Source organism: Scyliorhinus torazame, chromosome 14, assembly GCF_047496885.1.
Source record: "Scyliorhinus torazame isolate Kashiwa2021f chromosome 14, sScyTor2.1, whole genome shotgun sequence".
In the NCBI taxonomy this organism is placed as follows: domain Eukaryota; kingdom Metazoa; phylum Chordata; class Chondrichthyes; order Carcharhiniformes; family Scyliorhinidae; genus Scyliorhinus; species Scyliorhinus torazame.
In genome coordinates, this window is record NC_092720.1 from 31,662,107 (window position 1) to 31,684,287 (window position 22,181).

General features: G+C 46.3%; 1 long non-coding RNA gene across 1 annotated transcript; it reads right to left on the bottom strand.

The window, feature by feature from the left end:
* Nucleotides 1-2,863: 2,863 nt before the first annotated feature.
* LOC140389614 (uncharacterized) lies at nucleotides 2,864-22,154 on the bottom strand. Its single transcript, XR_011934431.1, has 3 exons — nucleotides 22,053-22,154; nucleotides 7,412-7,549; nucleotides 2,864-6,423 (listed from the first exon to the last, which is right to left on the bottom strand). It is a non-coding gene; the product is annotated as an uncharacterized lncRNA (long non-coding RNA).
* Nucleotides 22,155-22,181: the final 27 nt, after the last annotated feature.

Sequence of the window (22,181 nt, forward strand, 5' to 3'; positions counted from 1 at the left end):
GGGGCAACTCTGCGGCCATGCCCGGGATACAGGGCCTCCCTCCTCTGCTCCACTGCGTCCAGGAGCACCTCCACATCCCGTGACTGGAACCTCGGGGCTGAGCGGCGGCCGGCCATCCGGTCGGGTGTTCCGGTCGGGTGTTCCGGTCGGGTGGGGGGGAGCAGCGCGTCCTTATGAGCCGTCACGCCGTGCGACGAGTATGACGCCGCGCGGCGTGAACCACGTGAGCAAGCGCGGATTCCGTCACGTCGCTGCTAGCCCATTTCGGGCCGGAGACTTCGCGACGTTTTTGGCGGCGTGATGCAGGTCGGATTTGCGCCGATCGGCGGACTTTGCGCCGATAACGGAGAATTTCGCCCCTGATTTCAGCATGAAATTGGATTCTCTGCACCCACACAAAAGGCGGTTTTGGTGCGGGATTGCAGAGAATCCAGCCCAATGTTTCAAAAGGAACAGAACAAAGCACCGGGTCACGCAAAGTGTTAGAATGTAGTCATTCATGTCTTGAATCTTTGGTTAAGACTTTTCCCCGGCTTTCGTTGAAAGATTTATCTTCGATCAGGTACTTTTAACACACCACTTCTAATGAACCTGTGTCTGCAGCACACAGTCACTACTCAGGACAAAGATGGGCATTAAGGTGACTTTCATTTGGGAGCCCTTTGCGTTCTCCGGTGGGAGAAATGCAGACTCGCTTTAGCTGATTAGGGGTAGAAGCATATTGACATGTCAGCGTAGAGGGAGCTTCAATCTGCAACCTAACCACGGCAGCACGTGACGGAGACTGTCCGGCTCTCACTCTGTGTATAAGAACTGGGAATTTATACCATTCTCAACATGGTCATGCTTTGCTTTAATGGGTGTTTTCAGAGCTCAACAAAAAAAAAAACCCACACGTTAGTGATGCCGCCCACCCCCCCCCCCCCCCCAAGGAAAGGCAGATCCATAAATTGCGGGGAAGATGGTGGAAACCACAAAAGAATATAAAATGTTACGAAATAAAAGGTGTCTGATGGTACTTTTCAGCCCTTGTCCGCCGGCGGGATCTCTCGATGCAAAAAAGACTTTGGTAGGACCAGAAGAAGCCACCTGCAGCCAGTCGGGGGGGGGGGGGGAATGCTGAAGGATTGAAGGATAAATGAAACATGTGGATAAAAGAAAAATTACTGCGGATGCTGGAATCTGAACAAAAACAGAAATACTGGACAATCTCAGCAGGTCTGACAGCATCTGTGGAGAGAAAAAGGAGCTGACACTTCGAGTCTGGATGACTCTTCAAAGAGTTAACTTCCTTCCAAGGTCTAAACAATTCTCTATGTTCTCTCAGAAAGTATCACGTAGGAACCAATCTCCGACCGTTGTCAGGCAGAACACTGGCCTGGCCAACCCACCGAAACAATAGAACTGACTCCCTCCCAACCTGGTTCCTAAGATCCACTCAGTGTCGAGGAGTCTGGCTTCTCCTTTCCAAAGTACAAAACCTGGGAACACAGCATCCTGGCAAGCAGGCTGTTTCAACATTGAGACTGTAAAGGCACATCCCGATTATGGTCCACGGCCCAAAATAATTTTTTTTAAAGAAAGAAAAGAAATAGGAACAAAGAAAATAAAAGGAAGAACTCTTACACAGCCGAGATGATGCCCATTTACCAAATTTGCATTACTCAAGTGTCAGGCATTCAACTTGCGGCAAAGGTGCATCGTTGAACATCTCGTGTACTGTGGAGTGTTTTTGGAGATGCTACCTGTGCTGAGTTCGGGATTTGGCAGGGAATGTTGCTGCACCCTCACAACAGGGTTTCTTGTCGTTCTCACCCTCTGCCGCCAAGGAACCCGTGGCCGATTTCGGAAGGTCTTGCCAAGAAATCCTGCCCATTGGCTCAGTATGCATGTCCATGCATGCTGCCCTGTATTGAATCCCCTGTAGCAGAACACACCCAAACTCAGCAGAACTCTCTCATCCTCAGGTGCGGTGGGGGGGGGGGGGGGGCTCATTTGGGGTTTAGAATCATGGTCTTGGGAGGGGATAGGCATGCTCTCAGAAGAACATCCTTCCCTGATGCCAAGCCCCTTGATCAGGCACTGAGTGTCGTTGAGCGAGGGACTCCATTCTGGGAGCCCGCGTTATGGGTTTCCCACAAGGTGAATGCCCCCCCCCCCCCCCCCCCCCCCCCCCCCCGCTTCTGTTGTTCGTCAAATTGAATCCCCCACTTAAAGGACTCAATTTGTAGCAGCGTGGGTAGGCCGTCCACAAGCCTTTCCACCTCCGATGCAATCTGGGCATTGGTGGGAAGGTGGCGAGTGAACATCTGCCAACCTCCCATCTGGTTACATTCCTCCAAACTCCAAACTTGCTCAGGCAGCGGCCACTAAATTCCACACGTGATTTCCTCACACCCAAATAGTGGCAATGGAATTTATACACCCATGTCTTACGAAATCCTCATTGGCAATACTATTGCAAAATTGTGTGCAGCACAGATTGATTATCTCATCCGCTGCAGTTTAAATATGAGCATATTTCTTCATTACTGTGACTCATCCATTCCAAAAGTACAGCTAATAGACAAAAATATTCCCACAGCGAAGGAACATATCAAACAAAATCGATATCTCCCACCCCCTTTCTGCTATGACTCATGGCTTTCGCAGTCTCATGGAAACTATCGCTAATCACCTGCACGTCTTTCTCTGCTGATACCTGAGGCTCATGTTCCAGAGGAAGCTGCCAACACCAGGGCTGACTCAATGGGCATGAGGTTAAAGGAAGCTCATAATTCTGACAGTGAAAGGTCGGTAACTCTTAAGAGATGAAAGTCAACTCTGCTGGTGCAATATGGTGTTTTTGTCACTTTTATTTTGCAAAAATATACTTTATTTGTAAAATATCTGAAAGAACATTACACACATTTCAAATTGGCCATTCCACAAAGTGCAATAATATTCAGGTTCTCTACACACATCATTGCACTCAAAGAAACATTACAGGCATTTCAAAATGGTCATTACAAATGCTGCCATGGCATTTAAGTTATCTGCCCAGATCAAGCTGCATTCTGAGGTGATGCATGTAATATTCAATGTGAGTCATTGAGAGTGTTATGCCACACCACCAGCCAAACCTTGCTTGACACTGACATTGAACTGCACCCCTGCTCCCCTCGGTTTTGCACCCCTCTCTTTTTTGTCACAGTGATGGTCTTGAGGAAGAAACTTCTGGGCAAGGAACATGTCTCCGCACAGGCTGACATAAGACACAGAACAGTCTAGAAGATAGGGGAGGCCAGGAGCTGAAATGTCTGCAACAGTTTGCATCCTTATTCATGCAACCCTGTAACTAAACAATTGATCTGCCAGTAACTGAATGGGATATGCAGACTTTTGTTATACAAGCGGTACTTGAGAAATGTTTTTCTTTGTTTATCTTGCAATTATATGAATCACATTGAAATGGTTTGCTTTGATAGCTTGTTGAGGAAAAAATAAACTGGTAGCAGCTTTTGTCCCTTTCCAAATGAGGTGAGCTTTTCTTTCAGGGACAATTTTTACCTCAAGACAATGGAGATGATTTTTACACTGGGTCTGAACAGGAATTCGATGATTATAGATGTGTCCCCCATTAACAGTAAAGATATGCCGGCAGTGTGTATGATGAGCGGCAGAGTAGTACAGTGGTTAGCACTGTTGCTTCACAGCATCAGGGGCCTAGGTTTGATTCCTGACTTAGGTCCCTGTTTGTGCGGAGTCTGCACGTTCTCCTCGTGTCTGCGTGGGTTTCCTCCGGGTGCTCCGGTTTCCTCCCACAAGTCCCGAAAGACGTGCTGTTAGGTAATTTGGACATTCTGAATTCTCCATCAGTGTACCTTTTCATTCATATGGCTGACATGTTAAAAAATGCATCAAGTCCCTCGTCTAGCAATGCGTCTGTGAAGCAATCCGTGGGACCGTGTCCTTTCACCAACAAGACCAGCAGCAAATATTCCCCAGCCCCAGTTACCTGTGGAGAAGATGATGTTGACCTTCATAGAATTTATCTGTCTGTAAAGCTGTCTCCACCAAATACACTGCAGCGGTGTGAAGTATCGGCAGTGTAAATATCATTCATTGAAACCAATGGAAATAAAAATGGGGAGAGTCGTAAAACATGCTGTCCACTTTAACATCAGATTTACACCATGGAACAAAGTCACGATCTGCTTCATAATTGTAATGTTCTTGTTGGATGGCCTGATTTATATTACAAGAACACTTGTCGCTAAAGCTATAAACGATTTATTAACATTAACTGTGGGTCAAATATATGCAAAACAACAGATGAATAACAGTATGAACCTGCACAAGCAACCTCTCTCTCAGCTCTCTAGTCAGTCTGAGGTCATCTGACTCTAACATTCACTTATATACTAATGAAACTCCGAGTGGTCAGTTGGTGAATTACAACACAACCATGCTATCAGTACGATAATGTAGGACGACATTTCAGAATAGGACTGAGGAAGTGCTACATTCGAGATCAGGCATTCAACCAAGACTCCAGTGGCCCTATCAGGAAGACCCTGAGCTTTGTAAAGATAAGAGGAGGTTCCCCAAATATGTACTGGGCATAATTTCTCCCACAACCATCACATGTAAAATATCTGAAAAAGAACAGGAAATGAGCATCCATTCATCTCCTAACCAGACATGGTACCACCACTTCATCCACCACTCACAGAATCTCCTTGCAAAAGTAAAATTAAACAGAGAAAAAGCTTTAAGCAAATTTAAGAACATAAATTACTTTTTGATCCTCCATGAACTAATCAAAAAGCTCCAAGAGATTGTAGTAACCAGTAACGCTATTTACCGCTCACCCTATTTACATATATCTGTGATGAATATAGAAATTATTATATATTATGTTTTATATTTGTGGCAGTAATATTATTAAAAGCCTAGGTCAATATATATATTTGTTGCAGTACAATATCCAGACAGTGTGTCTGCCAAAACTGTAATTAAGAAGTTGTAAAAGGTCATGACTGATTCTAACCATTTACTTGTTTACATATATAGGGCTAATGGAAAGTTGCTGTGATTGCTGGAGATTTCCTGGAGAATAGATAATTTATGAGGGGCTGTATTTAGTTCTAGATGAGCAGATCATGTGACATCTTAGTGGGATACAGATGATGTAATTAATGGGAGAGCCAGGTCTGTCTGTAGTTTTGCAGTTTTGACATAGGATTTGAGTCTGACAAGACAAAAGGATTTTAAGTTGAACAGCAGTTTTGACAAATGTTGCTAGGTTGAGAAGAGCTGTACTGGTTCTGTAAGTAATCTAGTTGTTAACTTTATTTATAAGTGAGGGGCAGCCTGGTGGTGCAGTGGTTAGCATTGCTGCCTCATGGCGCTGAGGACCCGGGTTCGATCCCGGCCCGTGTCACTGTCCGTGTGGAGGTTGCACATTCTCCCCGGGTCTGGGCTGAATGGCAATGCCCGCGTAAGTTTCTATCAATTTCTAAGAACATTTTGCGAGGACAGCCTGAACAAAATATTTCACAATGATTCCAGTAAATAATTAGTCTGCTCCTTTTCCAAACATTCATGTCAGTGAGCCCATGTCTGTATCAGTTGGCTGTAAGGAGTATTGATAGATTTCACAGGATTTCACAGGATAAAAGCAATGCGATCATGTCCTTCGAGTCCCCGCTAATGCCAACACAAGCATGAGCTGAATTCAGACCACACCCATCATCTCTTAAAACTGTGGGAGAAGAAGACCCAGAAATGGCACCTTCAAGGACTTCGGACTCTGACTGTCAGACCAATTCTTAAAGTGTAGAATGGAAATGTGCCAACCATTTAATTCAGTTCATTCCTCAATTGTGAGAGTGTGCTTTCAATAGTATGTGTTTTTAGATGAATGCCATAGCTAGGTTTATTGGAAACATATATATTTACAGATGGGTTTTTCATGAAGTGCTGACAATTAATTCCTGGGAAAGCCCTCAGCTCCTTCATGCTCAGATCTTGGAAGGCCCATTCCATAGCTTGCAAGGGATGGCCCTTTCTACACAGCCAACAATAATTCTTCAGTTATACAGTATACTGTGCTCACTGTTCACAATGCTGTCACCCCTACAATGGGAAAACCAAACACAGAGTGGCTGATAGCTTTCTGGGACATAAATACATCGGACCAATACACTGGACACATCGCACAGCATCTGCAGGCAAAGAAAAGGGTGGAGGGGTTTGCCTCCTCAACAACTCCTCCTGGTGCTTGGATGTGGTGACCCAGGCAGCCTACTGCTCCCTGGACCTGAAATACCTGACTGTGAAGTGCCGCCCATATTACTTTCCACGGGAGTTCATTCAGCCATTCCATGGGAGTTCATTCCGAGGCGGAAGTGAAGAAGGTGCTGGACGAATTGTACACAGCTATAAATAACAATGAGGCCTTGTTAATCATGGCAGGGGACTTCAAGCAGGCCAACTTTAAAAGTGTATTGCCAAAATTCCATCAATACATCTCCTGTCCCACCAGGGCCGCCAACACTCTTTGACCACTGCTACACAAAAAACAAGGGCGCCTATCGATCCATCCCCCGACTACACTTCAGAAAATCAGATCATAAGACGGTGTTCCTTCTCCCGGCATACTTAAGTGGGAGAATCCGGTTAAGAAGGTCGAGTAGTGTTGGTCCGAGGCAACAGAAGAGCTCCTACGTGACTGCTTGGAGTCAGGGGACTGGTCCATATTTAAGCACGAGTATTCCACCACCGTCTCAGACTTTGTCAGCAAGTGTGTACAAGACTGCATGCCAAAGAAGGCAGTACGTACGTTCCCCAACCAGAAACCATGGCTTAATCGGGAGATTGACTCCCTACTAAATGCCACGTCTGAGGAGTTAAAGTCAGGCGACCCTGACCTATACAATGGCTGGTTTAGCAAATGGCTGGTTTAGCTCAATGGGCTAGACAGCTGGTTTGTGATGCAGAGCAAGGCCAGCAGCGTGGGTTCAATCCCCGTACCAGCTTACCCGAACAGGTGTCGGAAGGTGGCGACTAGGGGCTTTTCACAGTAACTTCATACTTGTGACAATAAAAGTTTACTATTATTATTATAATACAAGAAATCCAGGTGCGACTTCTGCAAAGTCATCAGGGATGCCAAGAGACAATATCAGACCAAGCTAGAGTCACAGACTAACATCACGGACTCTCGCCGGTTGTGGCAAGGCTTAAACAACATAACGGGCTACAAAGCAAAGCCAAGCAGAATCTCCGGCAGCAGTGCACCCCTCCCCGATGTACTCAATGTATTCAATGCTCGGTTCAAGCAGGAAACCATCAAATTGATGTCAACTACCCCAGCAACCCTGGACACACCCATACCCACAGTCACAGCTTCTGAAGTCAGACTGACCTTCTTGAAAGTGAACCCTCGGAAGGCGATGGGTCCTGACAGGGTCCCTGGTCGTGCATTCAGATCCTGTGCAGACCAGCTGGCAGATGTGTTCGCTGGCATCTTCAACCTCTCCCTACTCCGTTGCAAGGTCCTCACCTGTTTCAAGAAAACCACCATCATATCGGTGCCAAAGAAGAACCAAGCAATGTGCCTCAATCCGGTGGCCTTGACATTGATCATAATGAAGTGCTTTGAGAGGTTGGTAATGAGGCACATCAACGCCATACTCCCAGGATGCCTTGATCCACTGCAATTCACATACCACCACAACCAGTCCACAGCAAACGCCATATTCCTGGCCCTACATTCATCCCTGGAGCATCTCGACAACAAGAACTCCTACATCAGACTCCTATTTATTGAATACAGCTCCGCCTTCAACATCACAATCCCAGCCAAAGCTCCAAAACCTTGGCTCCTGACTCTGCAACTGGATCATCGACTTTCTGACCCATAGACCACAATCAGTAAGGATAAACAAGAACACCTCCTCCATGATAGTCCTCAATACCGGGGCCCCGCAAGGCTGCGTACTTAGCCCCCTACTATATTCCCTATAAACCTACGACTGCATGGCAAAATTTGACCCAACTCCATCTACAAGTTTATTGAAGACATGACTGTAGTAGTCGGATCTCGAACAACGATGAGGGAGACAGAGAGCCTAGTGGAATGGTGTAATGACAACAATCTCTCCCTCAACTGCAGCAAAACTAAAGAGCTGGTCATTGACTTCAGGAAGCAAAGTGTCGGACACACCCCTGTCAGCATCAATGGGCCGAGGTGGAGATGGTTGACAGCTTCAAATTCCAACAATCTTTCCTGGTCCACCCATGTGGACGCTACCACCAAGAAAGCACAACAGCGCCTATACTTTCAGGAAGCTAAGGAAATTCGACATGTCCACACTGACTCTTACCAACTTTTATAGATGCATCATAAAAAAACATCTTATCTGGCTACATCACAGCCTGGTACAGCAACTGCTCGGCCCAAGACAACAGAGAGTCATGAGCACAACCAAATCCATCATACGAACCCACCTCCCATCCATTGACTCTGTCTATACCGCCCGCTGCCTTGGGAAAATGGGCAGTACAATCAAAGACACCTCCCACCCGGCTTATTCACTCTTCCAACTTCTTGGAGTAAGGAGGGCTAAAAGGGGTCACGAAAAGTCATTGGCAAATAGGGTTAAGGAAATTCCCAAGGCTTTTTACACGTACATAAAAAGCAAGAGGGTAGCCAGGGAAAGGGTTGGCTCACTGAAGGATAAGCAAGGGAATCTATGTGTGCAGCCAGTGGAAATGGGCGAGGTACTAAATTAATACTTTGCATCAGTATTCTTTGGATCCTCACTGTTTTCAGGTGATGTCCCGGAGGACTGGAGAATAGCCAATGTTGTTCTTTTGTTTAAGAAGGGTAGCAAGGATAATCCACGTGACTACAGGCCGGTGAGCCTTACGTCAGTGGTAGGGAAATTACTGGAGAGAATTATTCGAGACAGGATCTACTCCCATTTGGAAGCAAATGAATGTATTAGCGAGAGGCAGCATGGTTTTGTGTATTGGAGGTCGTGTCTCACTAACTTGATAGAGTTTTTCAAAGAGGTCACAAAGATGATTGATGCAGGTAGGGCAGTGGATGTTGTCCATATGGACTTCAGTAAGGCCTTTGACAAGGTCCCTCATGGCAGACTAGTACAAAAGATGAAGTCACACGGGATCAGGGGTGAGCTGGCAAGATGGATACAGAACTGGCTAGGTCATAGAAGGCAGAGAGTAGCAATGGAAGGTGCTTTTCTGATTGGAGAGCTGTGAGTAGTAGTGTTCCGCAGGGATCAGTGCTGGGACCTTTGCTGTTCGTAGTATATATAAATGATTTGGAGGAAAATGTAACTGGTCTGATTATTAAGTTTGCAGATGACACAAAGGTTGTTGGAATTGTGGATAGTGATGCGGACTGTCAGAGGATAAAGCAAGATTTATATTGTTTGGAGACTTGGGCGGAGAGATGGCAGATGGAGTGTAATCCGGACAAATGTGAGGTAATGCATTTTCGAAGGTCTAATGCAAGTATGGAATATACAGTGAATGGTAGAACCCTCAAGAGTATTGACAGTCAGAGAGATCTAGGTGCACAGGTCCACGGGTCACTGAAAGGGGCAACACAGGTGGAGAAGGTAGTCAAGAAGGCATACGTCATGCTTGCCTTCATTGGACAGGGCATTGAGTATAAGAATTGGCAAGTCATATTGCAGCTGTATAGAACCTTAGTTAGGCCACACTTGGAGTATAGTGTTCAATTCTGGTCGCCACACTACCAGAAGGATGTGGAGGGTTTAGAGAGGGTGCAAAAGAGATTTACCAGGATGTTGCCTGGTATGGAGGGCATTAGCTATGAGGAGCGGTTGAATAAACTTGGTTTGTTCTCATTGGAACGACGGGGGTTGAGGGGCAACCTGATAGAGGTCTACAAAATTATGAGGGGCATAGACAGAGTGAATAGTCAGAGGCTTTTTCCCAAGGTAGAGGTGTTAATTACTAGGGGCTATAGGTTTAAGGTGCGAGCGGCAAGATTTAGAGTAGATGTACGAGGCAAGTTTTTTACGCAGAGGGTAGTGGGTGCCTGGAGCTCGCTGCCGGAGGAGGTGGTGGAAGCAGGGACGTTAGTGACATTTAAGGGGCATCTTGAGAAATACATAAATAGGATGGGAATAGAGGGATACAGACCCAGGAAGTGTAGAAGATTTTAGTTTAGACGGGCAGCACGGTCGGCACAGGCTTGGAGGGCCGAAGGGCCTGTTCCTGTGCTGTACTTTTCTTTGTTCCCTTCATTCTTCAGATTCAAAAACAGCTTCTTCCCCGCTGTTACCAGACTCCTGAAGGACCCTTTTATGGACTGATCTGATCTCTTCAAACATCTGCTCTACTGAGTATTACTACACTCCTGTCTGCTTCACCCGATGCCTGTCTATATGTTCACATTGTGCATTTTATGTTTGCGCTATGCATTTGCTTTTCATGTACGGAATGATCTGTCTGATCTGTATGCAGAACCATACTTCTCACTGTACGTCCCTACACGTGACAATAAACAAATCCAAATCCAACCCAATCAACACTACTGCGTAATTCGCAAGCAAAACACTGATTTTCCGGCCACTTCCCATTTTAATTTTCCCCAATCTGACCTCTGTTCTCAGCTATCAATGCTATTCCAATGTATCAGTGGGGCAGTCCTCTACCTTCCCAACTCAACATTGAGTTCAATCATTTTGGATCATAACCACTGCTCCCATGGTTAGGACAGTAGGCGCCGGAAATTATTCTGCTGTTGACATTTGCACCTTCTGTAGACATATATTTGTGTATTTACATGATTCATTTCCGCTCTCTTTTCATTACACGTTCATCGCATTTGTCACTTAATCTCTTACGATCCTAGTTGATGATATAACTGTATGGGGAGATTCCAGAATGGAACCCTGGCTCAACAGACCTTGGGCAGGATTTTTTGTCGGCGGGATCCTCCACTTCACCGGCAGCGCACATGCCCGCAGATTTCCTAACAGGGTGAGGGTGCTCATACTGGGAAAACCCATTGGCTGGCTGCCGGGACAAAGGGTTCCGCTGTCAGCGGGGGCGCGCCACCAGAAAACGGGAGCGGCGGAATGGAAAATCCCGCCCCATAACTTTTACTTTTGTTTTCTAAAACATGAACAGAGTCACAAGACCACCAATTAGTTTTAACAAAAAGAAAAAACATCTATTAAACATGAAAATATTGGATTGTGATGCAATACTCCTTTACTCCACCTTTAGCTTAACAATTACTCAGCAAATTCTTTCGGATGAACATGGATTATAAAATACAACTTAAACTACAATGGTCTCATTATCACACAACGTCCCTTTTAAGCACACAAGATGACTGTGGTAAGACACACTACTCTCTGAATCCAAGCGAATGTCTGTGAATTTCTCCTCAAAATCCCCCCTGATGATCCTTATAACGTAAGTCACCTTGTCTCAGTGAACTTCAGCTTCCACACAAGTGATTTCAACTTCTGCTTTCAAAAGTCACACTTTCAAATCTTCTTTTAAATTATGTTTCCCCTCTGCTGCTTCCATCAAGGTTTCGCTTTCAGGTTTTACACCTATCTCTTCAGGTTCCTTGATCTTTTACACAAACTCCGAGGTCCACCCACCGATTTCCACAATTGTTTAAATAATGTCTCCCAAACAGTAGACATTTCTCACAAACCTTAGCACTACATCAGATATGTGTCTGGCCTCTCACGATCCAGTGACATTTTAACACTTTACTGAACAGTAATCTGTTCCGGCTCCCAGTTCCTCTGTTCAGTTAATTCCAGACTTCTTGGAAACTTCTCTTCATTTCTCTAGTTTCCTTAACTAGCTGGACTTTAGGCTTGCAGTATCTGTTTTTTTAACCATTCTCCATAGTATGGCTTTTGTTCTAGCAAGGCAGAGAGTGATGTTCCTCTTTAGTTTTCTAAAACCAATTGCTTCTATCAGAACTGCGAGAGTTAAAAACCTTTCTACTGTGCAAGGCCCCAGTTGCTACGGAACAACTATTGGTTTATTTACACTTTTTGTCATAGCCCTCTCTAAGCACAAGGGAATTGAAACCACACATAGAAACAGGTTTGTTCAGCACAAATCTAACTACGGGTTTTATCCTTCCAGGCACAGAAACATTAAATTAAACCTATGGAAAAGTATTTCTAATGTTTACCAATACAAAATATAAATCCCTTCAAGAAAACTTTGTTTTCCTAACAAATCTCTCTTGCCTGCTACCCTTTCATATTCTTTCCCTTTTTCTCTTTCCGCCCCTCCCTGACCACCCCATTTTCCTTTCCTCTGTATTTACTTAAACATGATAAATCTAATTTTCTAATTCTGATGAAAGATCATAGAAATTAAATGTTAATTCAGTTTCACTTTCCACAGATGCTACTTGACCTGCCGAGTATTATCAATATATTGTTATGGGCGAGGCATTTTCAGAACCACAAAATGTATCATGGAGTTCAACCAACCTCTCCCTTTAATGGATTTGTTGCTTTTCCGAGCACAGGGCTTTTTCCCTAGGTGTGGGATTACAATTATGGACACGTGGGTTTTTAAACACAAAACACTGTTTATTCCATGAACTCAACTTAACATCTCAAATAAACATTGGATCTCTTAACACCCCATACTTCAAAGATAACTCAGAAAATATTGCAATAGTAAATACTTCCTTAAAATGTTCCTTCAAACTTCCAAGAGACTTAACACCTTTAAACAGTATCACATCAGGCTAAAGGATATATATATTTTCTGTAGAATGGCAGAGATATATTAGCTTGGGTGACTTCAGCTCCAGCACCTTGCTTTCTTCATGCAGCTCTCTGGAAACCCACAGACACACCAACGCTGCTTTCTCAAACCTGGCTTTCTCCCTTCAAGCAAATCACAGCAAACCAGAACTTCTCAAGCTGCTGTCTCAAACAGGCTTTCTACTTTTAAACTGCTCTCAGCAAAACCAGCCAAGCACTTTTTAGCTGCTCTCAGCAAAACCAGCCAGGCACTTTTTAAACTAACTGCAAAACCAAACTGCAAAATGGCTGAACTGAGCTGAGCTCCACCCACTCTATGACATCACTGTTTACTTAAAGGTACATTGCTTAAACATCCATGTCTTAAAGGTACCCTCACATGACAATATTGCATGAGGATGTGTGTATTTTCTCACCATCGGGGTAGTTCACTCAATCTGAACTCAGCAGCAAGGTTTTGGGCATTTAAATATGATCAAAGTTATTTAGTTTCTGGAGGTTAACAAAAACTTGACATCTCATTCACACTATCACAAACACATAGGACGTGATTTTCCCACTAGGTTGTACCTGGCGCTGATCCGGGCGCCCGTTCACGATGGTGAGTTACGTATCTTGCCCAAAAAATGGCGAGAAGCTTATTAAGCCTAAATTTCATTCATTTCAATCTCATTAGCGAGATTGAAGTCAAATGCAGCGGTCTACCGGGAGTCACCTGACTCCCCAGCGAAAAGTCACATGGGTGTCCTTTTGTACTCCTCTACAAAAGCGGGATCCTGGTGAATGGCTACCAAGGGGAAGTGAAGACGTTGGTAACCCTTTCAATTTACCGGCATGCAGCCCAAGGGCACCGAAGCTGCTGCCCCAGTGCTTGCTGGATGAGGGAGGGGAGGAGATGGGGGGGGGGAGGGGGGGGGGACCTGCAGGGTGGTTGGGGTTGTTTGGGGGGTTGGACAATTCCAGGTTGGAGATTGCTCCTTGGCAGGGGAGGTGAGGGGCTTTGTCTTTGAGGCCTTCCAGTCACCTTTGAATATTGTGGAGACCCATAACTGGGGCAACCACAGCTGTAGCCTGTCTGTCCTACCAAACACTTCCAGGATGGAGCCCTCTCTTGAAAGTCATTTTCACTCCCTTTGACTGTCAGCAGCCTCTGGCTTCACAGACGAAGGCTATTTCAAATGAGGGATTAGCCTTGTTGTTTGTGATAGGAGTTCATGCTCCTGAACTCTTAAGTGCCTCATCGAAGGAGCAGGTGCCCTGTCTGAGAGGATGTTTGGTGGACTCGATGTCCTGCAGCCTGAGCAGTGTGCCTGTAGTCCAGGAGTGTCAGCACCATAGAGGCAGCTGCCAATAATCAAACACACAAGAGCAGAGCTTCACCGCTGAGGATCCTCCCACAGCCACAGGGTAACTATGTGGATGAGCGGAGGGCAGCTGAGCACAGCCTCCCTAATGTTCCCAGCAGTGGTCTGGGGTTTCCTGATCTGGCTGGGATTGAGTTTGCAGAGCGATATTTTCCAGCACAGCTATCTTGCTGGATGGCACTCTGAGAGAAGGTGGCACAGTCATGGTAAGGGTGCGGGAGGTTTGGGGAATTTGAGGGTCCCGGGATGGAAGCTTTAATTCATTTTTGGTCTCTCTCCTACTCCAACTCCTTGCAGATACAAAAATATTTGTAAATCCCACAGAGGCTGCCTTCGCTATGCTTGTCACAATCAAGACGGGCAGAGGCCGAAGACAGCAGCAAGGTCATCACAGGCTGGATGTGCGGGGGGCCGCCGCACACACTGAAGATCCAGCCATCCATCAACCCGAAGTGGGGGCCTGAAGGGAAGGCCAGAGATGTACCAAAGCGTACAGGAGTTGTTGGTCCTTCCATGAATTGACGGATAGCAAAAGACTGTGTCTCATCAGAGAGATGGTGCGGCACCTGTGCCATGTCCTCGAAGACATCGTGCCCCATGGCGGAGGATAGTTATCCCTGGTAGCCGTGAAGGTCACTGCAGCTCTAAATGTCTATGCCACTGGGTCGTTCCAGGGCTTCAGCGGGAACTGTGTGGGATTTTGCAATCTTCAGCCCACAGGCGCATCTGAGTGATGACAGATGCTCTGTTTGCCCAGGCATCCAATTATATCACCTTCGATAAAAATGGATACTGGAATCTGAAACAAAAACAGAAAATACTGGGCAATCTCAGCAGGTCTGACAGCATCTCTGGGGAGTGAAGGGAGCTAATGTTTTGTCAAAGCTGCTGTCAGACCTGCTGAGATTGTCTGATATTTTCTGCTTTTATATCACCTTCGACCTGGACCAGGCCCACCTGTAAGCTTGTGCTGCATGATTCGTCGCCATCACCGGAATGCCCCAGGTCCAGGGGCCATCTATGGCATGTATGTTGACCCACGAGCACCTGGGCATCATGGAGTGCTGTAGATTAACGGGAAGGTCTTCCACTACCTGAATGTTCACACCGTGTGCAACCACCACCTGAGGATCATGTGCACGTGTTACTGCTAACCTGGGAGCATGCATGACAACTACACCTTGGGACACTTGGAGATCACTGGTGTCTTTGAGGACCACCCCAGGATGACGGGTTGGCTCACGGGGGGACATTCGGATAGGAAAGATGGCAATGCAGGCAATGCAACACCTCATGAACCCCAAGGAATTTGCGGTCGCAGTGACCAGCAGCAGTAGAGTGGGACAATGTCCCATTTGGGAGGAAGAGATCAGGAAATATCTCAAAGGGAAAGGATGGCCCCTTTGGAATGAATTCTGTGACAACGAGGAATCAGGTCCCGGGAGTATAGGACATACTTGGTGGGAGAACCTGAGCAAGATCAACAAAAAGAGCTTAGAGAAAGCGCGCAAGCCGATGGCAATCGTGTCCTGCTTGGCACAATTACGAGGCACAGAGGAGGTCGTTAGGACGCTCCGGAAAGAAGTAGAGGGCATACATCGAATGAGTAAGGTCGATGTAAGCGAGGTAGAAAAGGAGAATTTAGAATTGAGAAGGAAATTGGCAGCAAAAGATGGAGAGGTGGAGGATGCCAAAAGGGCACACCAGTCTTGTCTGGCGCACTTAAGCAGCTTCCAGTCTCAATATGAAAAGGACTATCAGGACACGCAACGTGTAGTCCTGGTACGTGAAGAAACAGAAAAGCAGGTAGAAGCGTTGCAGAGACAGTGCAGCGATCTAAAGGCAGCATTAAGAGCATTCCATGCTGCCACCACAGAACAAAGGCAAAGCACATTAGATCACGCAAAGTGCCGGAAGCAGATTGCAGAGCTGCAATCGCTGCTTTCAGTTCAGAAAGGCTTCCAGGAAACCTTTGGAGCGAAATTAGATCAGGAAGACGGCCCTGCTTGGGAGGAATTAAATGAAACAGCGCAGAGATATGTTCAGGAAACATGTGCGCAGAGAAAGCCACGAAAGAGGAAAGCGCCCCAACCCCCCACCAAGCAGATAGTTCACGCTCCAATGAACCCAGTCACCACCCGCCGCACAGCTATAGTGGACGATACGGAATTTCTATACTCCACCCCTTTAACAGTGACCCAATTACGGGACGCGTGCGAGAAAATCACACCGTTCCTCCCACCTCAGTCCCCCACCATTTCTTTGCCACCGTAAAGCATCAGGCGACCATGTACGGCCTGGATGAGCGAGAGCATGTAAAGCTCACCGTTTTAAGTTTAGACCCTTCAGTAGCAGCAGCCCTTCCCGCCCCACAGAATGTAGGAGGAGACACCCTTGCAGAAATGCATACCGCGATCCTGGATGCGATCGGGTATAATCCAGTTCAACCCAGGGCCCCCAGCACACAGACACGTGTGAGCCCATAAAGATCTATGTGGATGTATCTTCCACAGTCTTGGATGGGAAGCGCATAACAGGTTGCGGTATATATGTCGAGGACGCGCAGGGACGCACCCTAGAGGAAATATCATTAAAACTGCCAGGCCACTTAGGCGCACAGGCAGCAGAGCTTGCGGCCATCGCATATATAGTGAAACACCCAGATTCCTTCCCCAACCCAGCAGACATATACTCGGACAGCTTCTATGTCTGCAACAGCCTCACGGAATTCCTGCCCCTATGGAAAGCAAGAGGATTTGTTTCCGCAGGCGGAAAACTCCTCCCCTCAGCCCCATTGCTCCGTCACATCTTAGAGAGAGCACAGAACAGGACTTTTGGGATAGTCAAAGTTCGAAGTCACCATCGTTCTTCCCCATCTGGAAATGTAAAAGCCGACGCACTGGCTAAAGCAGGTTCCAGGCACAGATACTTTTGGACACCCCCCGAAAGTGCCCCAGTGAATGCAGTTCAGGTCTCGCAGGCAAAGATCGAGGATCTAGTGGAAGCCCAGAAGCAGGACAGCAATCTCAGGGAGATTGTAAAAGGAAAATATCCAGCTCCCTATGAGAGGTTTAAAAATGCTCTGACCACACATGATAGTGTGGTGTTAAAAGACACCCTTTGTGTGGTTCCTGAACAGGACAGGAATCAACTGATTTGTTTGTTCCATGATGGTCATGGACATCAGGGAATTGATCCCACTTCAGCCCACCTCAAGCAGCTTTGTTGGTGGCCAAATCTAAAGGATGATGTAAATCACTACATCGAGAATTGTCTTACCTGTGCCCAGAATAATCCAGACAGATATGCCAAAAAGGCTCAACTCAGCCACACCCGACCCGTTAATGGCCCCTGGACTAACCTCCAGATTGATTTTATAGGACCATTGCCCTCTTGCAGGAATGGTTATAAATATGTACTCGTGGTGATAGACACGTTTACGAAATGGGTAGAAGCATGCCCAGCCCGAACAAACACTGCAAAAACCACAGCCAAGAACGTACAAACTCCGCACAGTGACCCAGCGGGGGATCGAGCATGGGACCCTGGCGCTCTGAAGCCACAGTACTAATCACTGTGCTATCGTGCTGCCCTAACAGCTGGACCCAATCCACAAATCCCTGCTCAAACCAAACCTGCCTAAAATATCCTATAGGTGCTTCCACACCACCCGGTCGAAAGCCTTCTCCGCATCCATGATTACTACCTCAATCTCGCGCCCCTCTGCTGGCATCATTATAACATTAAGAAGCATTCTAATATTGGACATCAGGTGCCTGCCATTCACAAATCCTGTCTGATCCTCCCCAATTACCTCTGGGACACAATCCTCTATTTGAGTGGCCAAGATCTTTGCCAGCAATTTAGCATCAACGTTCAACAGGGAAATTGGCCTGTACGATCAACAACTCTCCGGGTCCTTGTCTCGCCTGAGGATGAGAGAAATTGATGCCTGTGATAGTGTTGGGGGAAGCACTCCCAGCTCCTTGGGCTCCTTAAAAGCCTTAACCAGAAGCGGCCCCAGTAACCCAGAAGACGTTTTATAAAATTCTATTGGGAATCCGTCAGGTGCCGGGGCCTTACCCGATTGCATCGCCAATCCGTCTATCATCTCCCCAAGCCCAATTAGGGCTCCCAGGACCTCCTCAGGACCCCCAGGACCACCAGCTCCTCATCTACCTTCGGGAACTCTAGCCTCTCCAGGAATTGATTCATACCCTCCTCCCCGACCGGGGGTTCCGATTCATGTAGTCGACTATAAAATTCAGGGAACACGTCATTCACCGCCCCCGGGTCCATCATTGCCTTCCTCCTCACATCCTTTATATTTCCTATCTCGCTGCGTCCTGCTTGCTCAGCTGATGTGCCAGCATCCTGCTAGCTTTCTCCCCATATTCATATATTGCCCTTTTTACCCTCCTCAGCTGTCCCTCCCTCCGCCTTACCTGTGGATAGGAGCCCCAATTCCATTTGGAGTGTCTGACACTCCTTCAGCAGCTCCTCACCCGGAAATTCCGCATATCTCCTGTCCACCTGTAAGATTTCTCCTACCAACCTGTCCAGCTCTGCCCGTTCGGTCGTCTCTCAATGGGCCCAAATCAAAATACATTCCCCTCTAATAACCGCCTTTATTGCCTCCCACACCACCCCAGCCACGGTCTCTCCCGTGTCGTTATTCTTTATGTACCCCCGAATGGCCTCCCTCACTCGCTCACAGACCTCATCATCTGCTAACAGCCCTACATCTAATCTCCACTGCAGGCGTTGGGACTTTCCCGTGCTTAACAGTAGATCTATCCAAGTGGCGCATGGCCTGACACCACAATTGCTGAGTACTCCGTGTCCTCCACCCCCGCTAACAGTGTTTTATTCCGTACAAAGAAATCTATCCTGGAGTATACCTTGTGCACATGGGAGTATAATGAATATTCCTTGATCCTTGGCCTCCCGAATCTCCACAGATCAACCCCTCCCATGAGCTCCAGAAACTCCCGCAGTTCTTTTGCCGTTGCTAATAATTTCCCTGACCTAGAACTCGACCGGTCCATTCTCGGATCCAGGACCGCGTTGAAGTCACCCCCCATAACCAACCGGTGCACGTCAAGGTCCGGGATCTTTCCCAGCACCTTCCTAACAAATGCAACATCATCCTGTTGGGGGCATGTGCGAACTCGCGCCGGCCATTCCATGCCGGCTGGCATTGCGGGGACCACTCCAGCATTGACCTAGCCCCCTAGGAAGGGGAGCATTCCTCATTATCGGGAACCGTTGACGCCGGAGTGGTTGGCGCCGCCTTTCACGCCAGTGTCAGAACTTGGCCGCGTGATTGGAGAATCCCGGCCATAGAATCTGAAAAAGACCATTCTGGTCTATTTGCTGGTTACAGTATACTATCCCATTTAAAATCTGCCTGCAGCTCCTGAGTCCTTAAGCTCGGTGTAGCAGTGAAAGTTTGTTTGATAACTCTCCTGTGAATCAGCTTGAGATGTTTACTATGTTGCTAGGTGATTTGGACATTCGGACTTCTCCCTCTGTGTACCCAAACAGGCACCGGACTGTGGTGACTAGGAGATTTTCACAGTAACTTCATTGCAGTGTTAATGTAAGCCTACTTGTGACACTGATAAAGATTATTATTATTAATAGTATTATAAGTGCATCTTCTTGTTGTATCACAAAAAGACTAACGATCCACTAGTTGCTGTACAGACAGTAACTTCCTCCTTACTTATTTGGAAAAGTATTTCTCCCATAATTTTTTCCTGGAACGCTGGAGGGCATAATGTGGTCACAGCATCATACGTTTCTATGGCAGCCACTTATACAATTGGACATCTCAATTTGATTAAACATCCTATTGAGCCAGCTATTGTATTTCAGCTGATTCAGCTGTATCTGAATGGATCACTTTGACTGAATATTGCAGGCCTTCCAATGAGCATTGGGCCAGTCCCTGCAAGTGTAAGATATGTTAGGATACTGTACCAGGCCTCAACATTTGTTAGGATCCCTGACAAAATCCCCAAAATATTTTTTTTTGCTTTGTAAAACTGTGAGGAAAGGAGTCATCACCCCATGAGTGATGACTCTGACCAATCATGTTAAAACAAACTTTAATTGAAACACAGAATTAACCACATTAATATAAAAGAAATAGGTTTACAAATATAATTTAAACAGTTCTTAAACACAGGGAAAAGTGCAAACTTATATCGATACCCGTTACGAATTCCAATTAAGCAGCCCAATACAGTTCAAAAGCCGCTTATAATAAAGTTTTTTTAAATTAAGGGGCAATTTAGCGTGGCCAATCCACCTACCCTGCACATCTTTTGGTTTGTGGGGGCAAATTGGCCCACAAGCAAACATCCAGCCTCATCTCATTTTCCAACTCTCGGCCCATAGCTATATACATTACAGCACTTTAAACACATAACTAAATACTTTGTAAATATTACAAGAGTTTTTGCCTTTTTGCCCTTTCAAGCTGTGTTCTCCGGATCGCTGCCACCCTCTAAGTGAACAACGTGCCTCTCAAAACCTTTGTACACCTTCTACCTCTTATTTGAATCTTTGCCTCCTGGCTATGGACCATCAGCCAATGGGAATATTATCTTTCTATCTTCTCCATCTAACTTCAGTTAGATTGCCTCTCAACCTGCTCAGTTCCTGTCCCAGCCTGTCCAAACTTTCCTCACACCTAAAATTCTCCGGTCCAGACAAGCAACTTGGAAATTTCCTCTCCAGTGCAATCTCACCTTTCTTTTAAAAAAAAATTTAGAGTGCCCAATAATTTTTTTTCCAATTAAGGTGCTATTTAGCATGGCCAATCCACCTAACTTGCACATCATTTTGGGTTGTGGGGGTGAAACCCTCGCAGACACGGGGAGAATGTGCAAACTCCACACGGCCAGTGACCCAGGGCCAGGATTCGAACCCGGGTCCTCAGCTCCGTAGTCCCAGTGCTAACCACTGCGCCACCATGCTGCCCCTCAATCTCATCTTTCTTATAGTGTGGTGACCAGAACTACAGACAGCACTCCAATTATGACCTAATTAATGTTTCATACAATTCCAGCATAACATTCCAGTTCTTATATTCCATGCTTCGGCTAATAATGGCAAGTAGACTACATGAAGTGGCCAAGAAGGCCACTTATCACTTTTCCAGCCACCTTCAGAGATTTCTGGACGTGCGCTCCAATGTCCCTCTGTTCCTCTACATTTCTCAATATCCTACAATTTATTGTGTATTCCCTTGCCTTGCTTGCCCATCCCAAATACCCTCACACTACTTTGGTTTGATTTCCATTTGCCACTTTTTCGCTCACCTGTCTAATCTATTGCTATCCCTCTACATTCTACAGCTTTCTATTGAAGCAATTGTAGCTATCAGTTTGGGAGCTGTCTTCGAAACCTCCAGCTAATGCCGTGTTGCCACAGGCTGCCAAATATTCCCTGCATAGTACTGGAAGAGGCAGATAGTGGACATGCCCAAGTTACCCATCATTTCCACCATAGTGCATATGCCACATTGCTGCTCCCAGTATGGTACCTTGTGTGATCTATTGACAAACTTTTATTGTTCTTGTGGCCAGACTTGCCTTTCAGAGGGGTCTGGGTTCAGACTGGTGAACGCAATGACATGTACCACAGCAACCAACAGTGCAGAACGCAACCCTGTAACCTCCCCCCAACCCCCCTTTCACAAACCTGCATGTTCTTGGAACTGTACCTATGGCTCCACAATTTGGCGCTATGCTCCCAAGCAGAAGGTATACTTTGTAATCTTTGGGATTGGGGACAGCATCTCGTTCTGTAGTGTTATACCTTAAAGATGCCCTGCAGTTAAGCCTTCATCCTCATTGCTTATTTGCACATATACCTGAGTCGAAAGATGATCAATTGTTTTTCTTTGGTACTCTGGATACATTTTCAGGGGTTGAATATTCATTCGCTCCTTTTTATATGAGCCCTTCCGCAGTTTCACTTGAGGGCGTTTTAATTTCCTGTT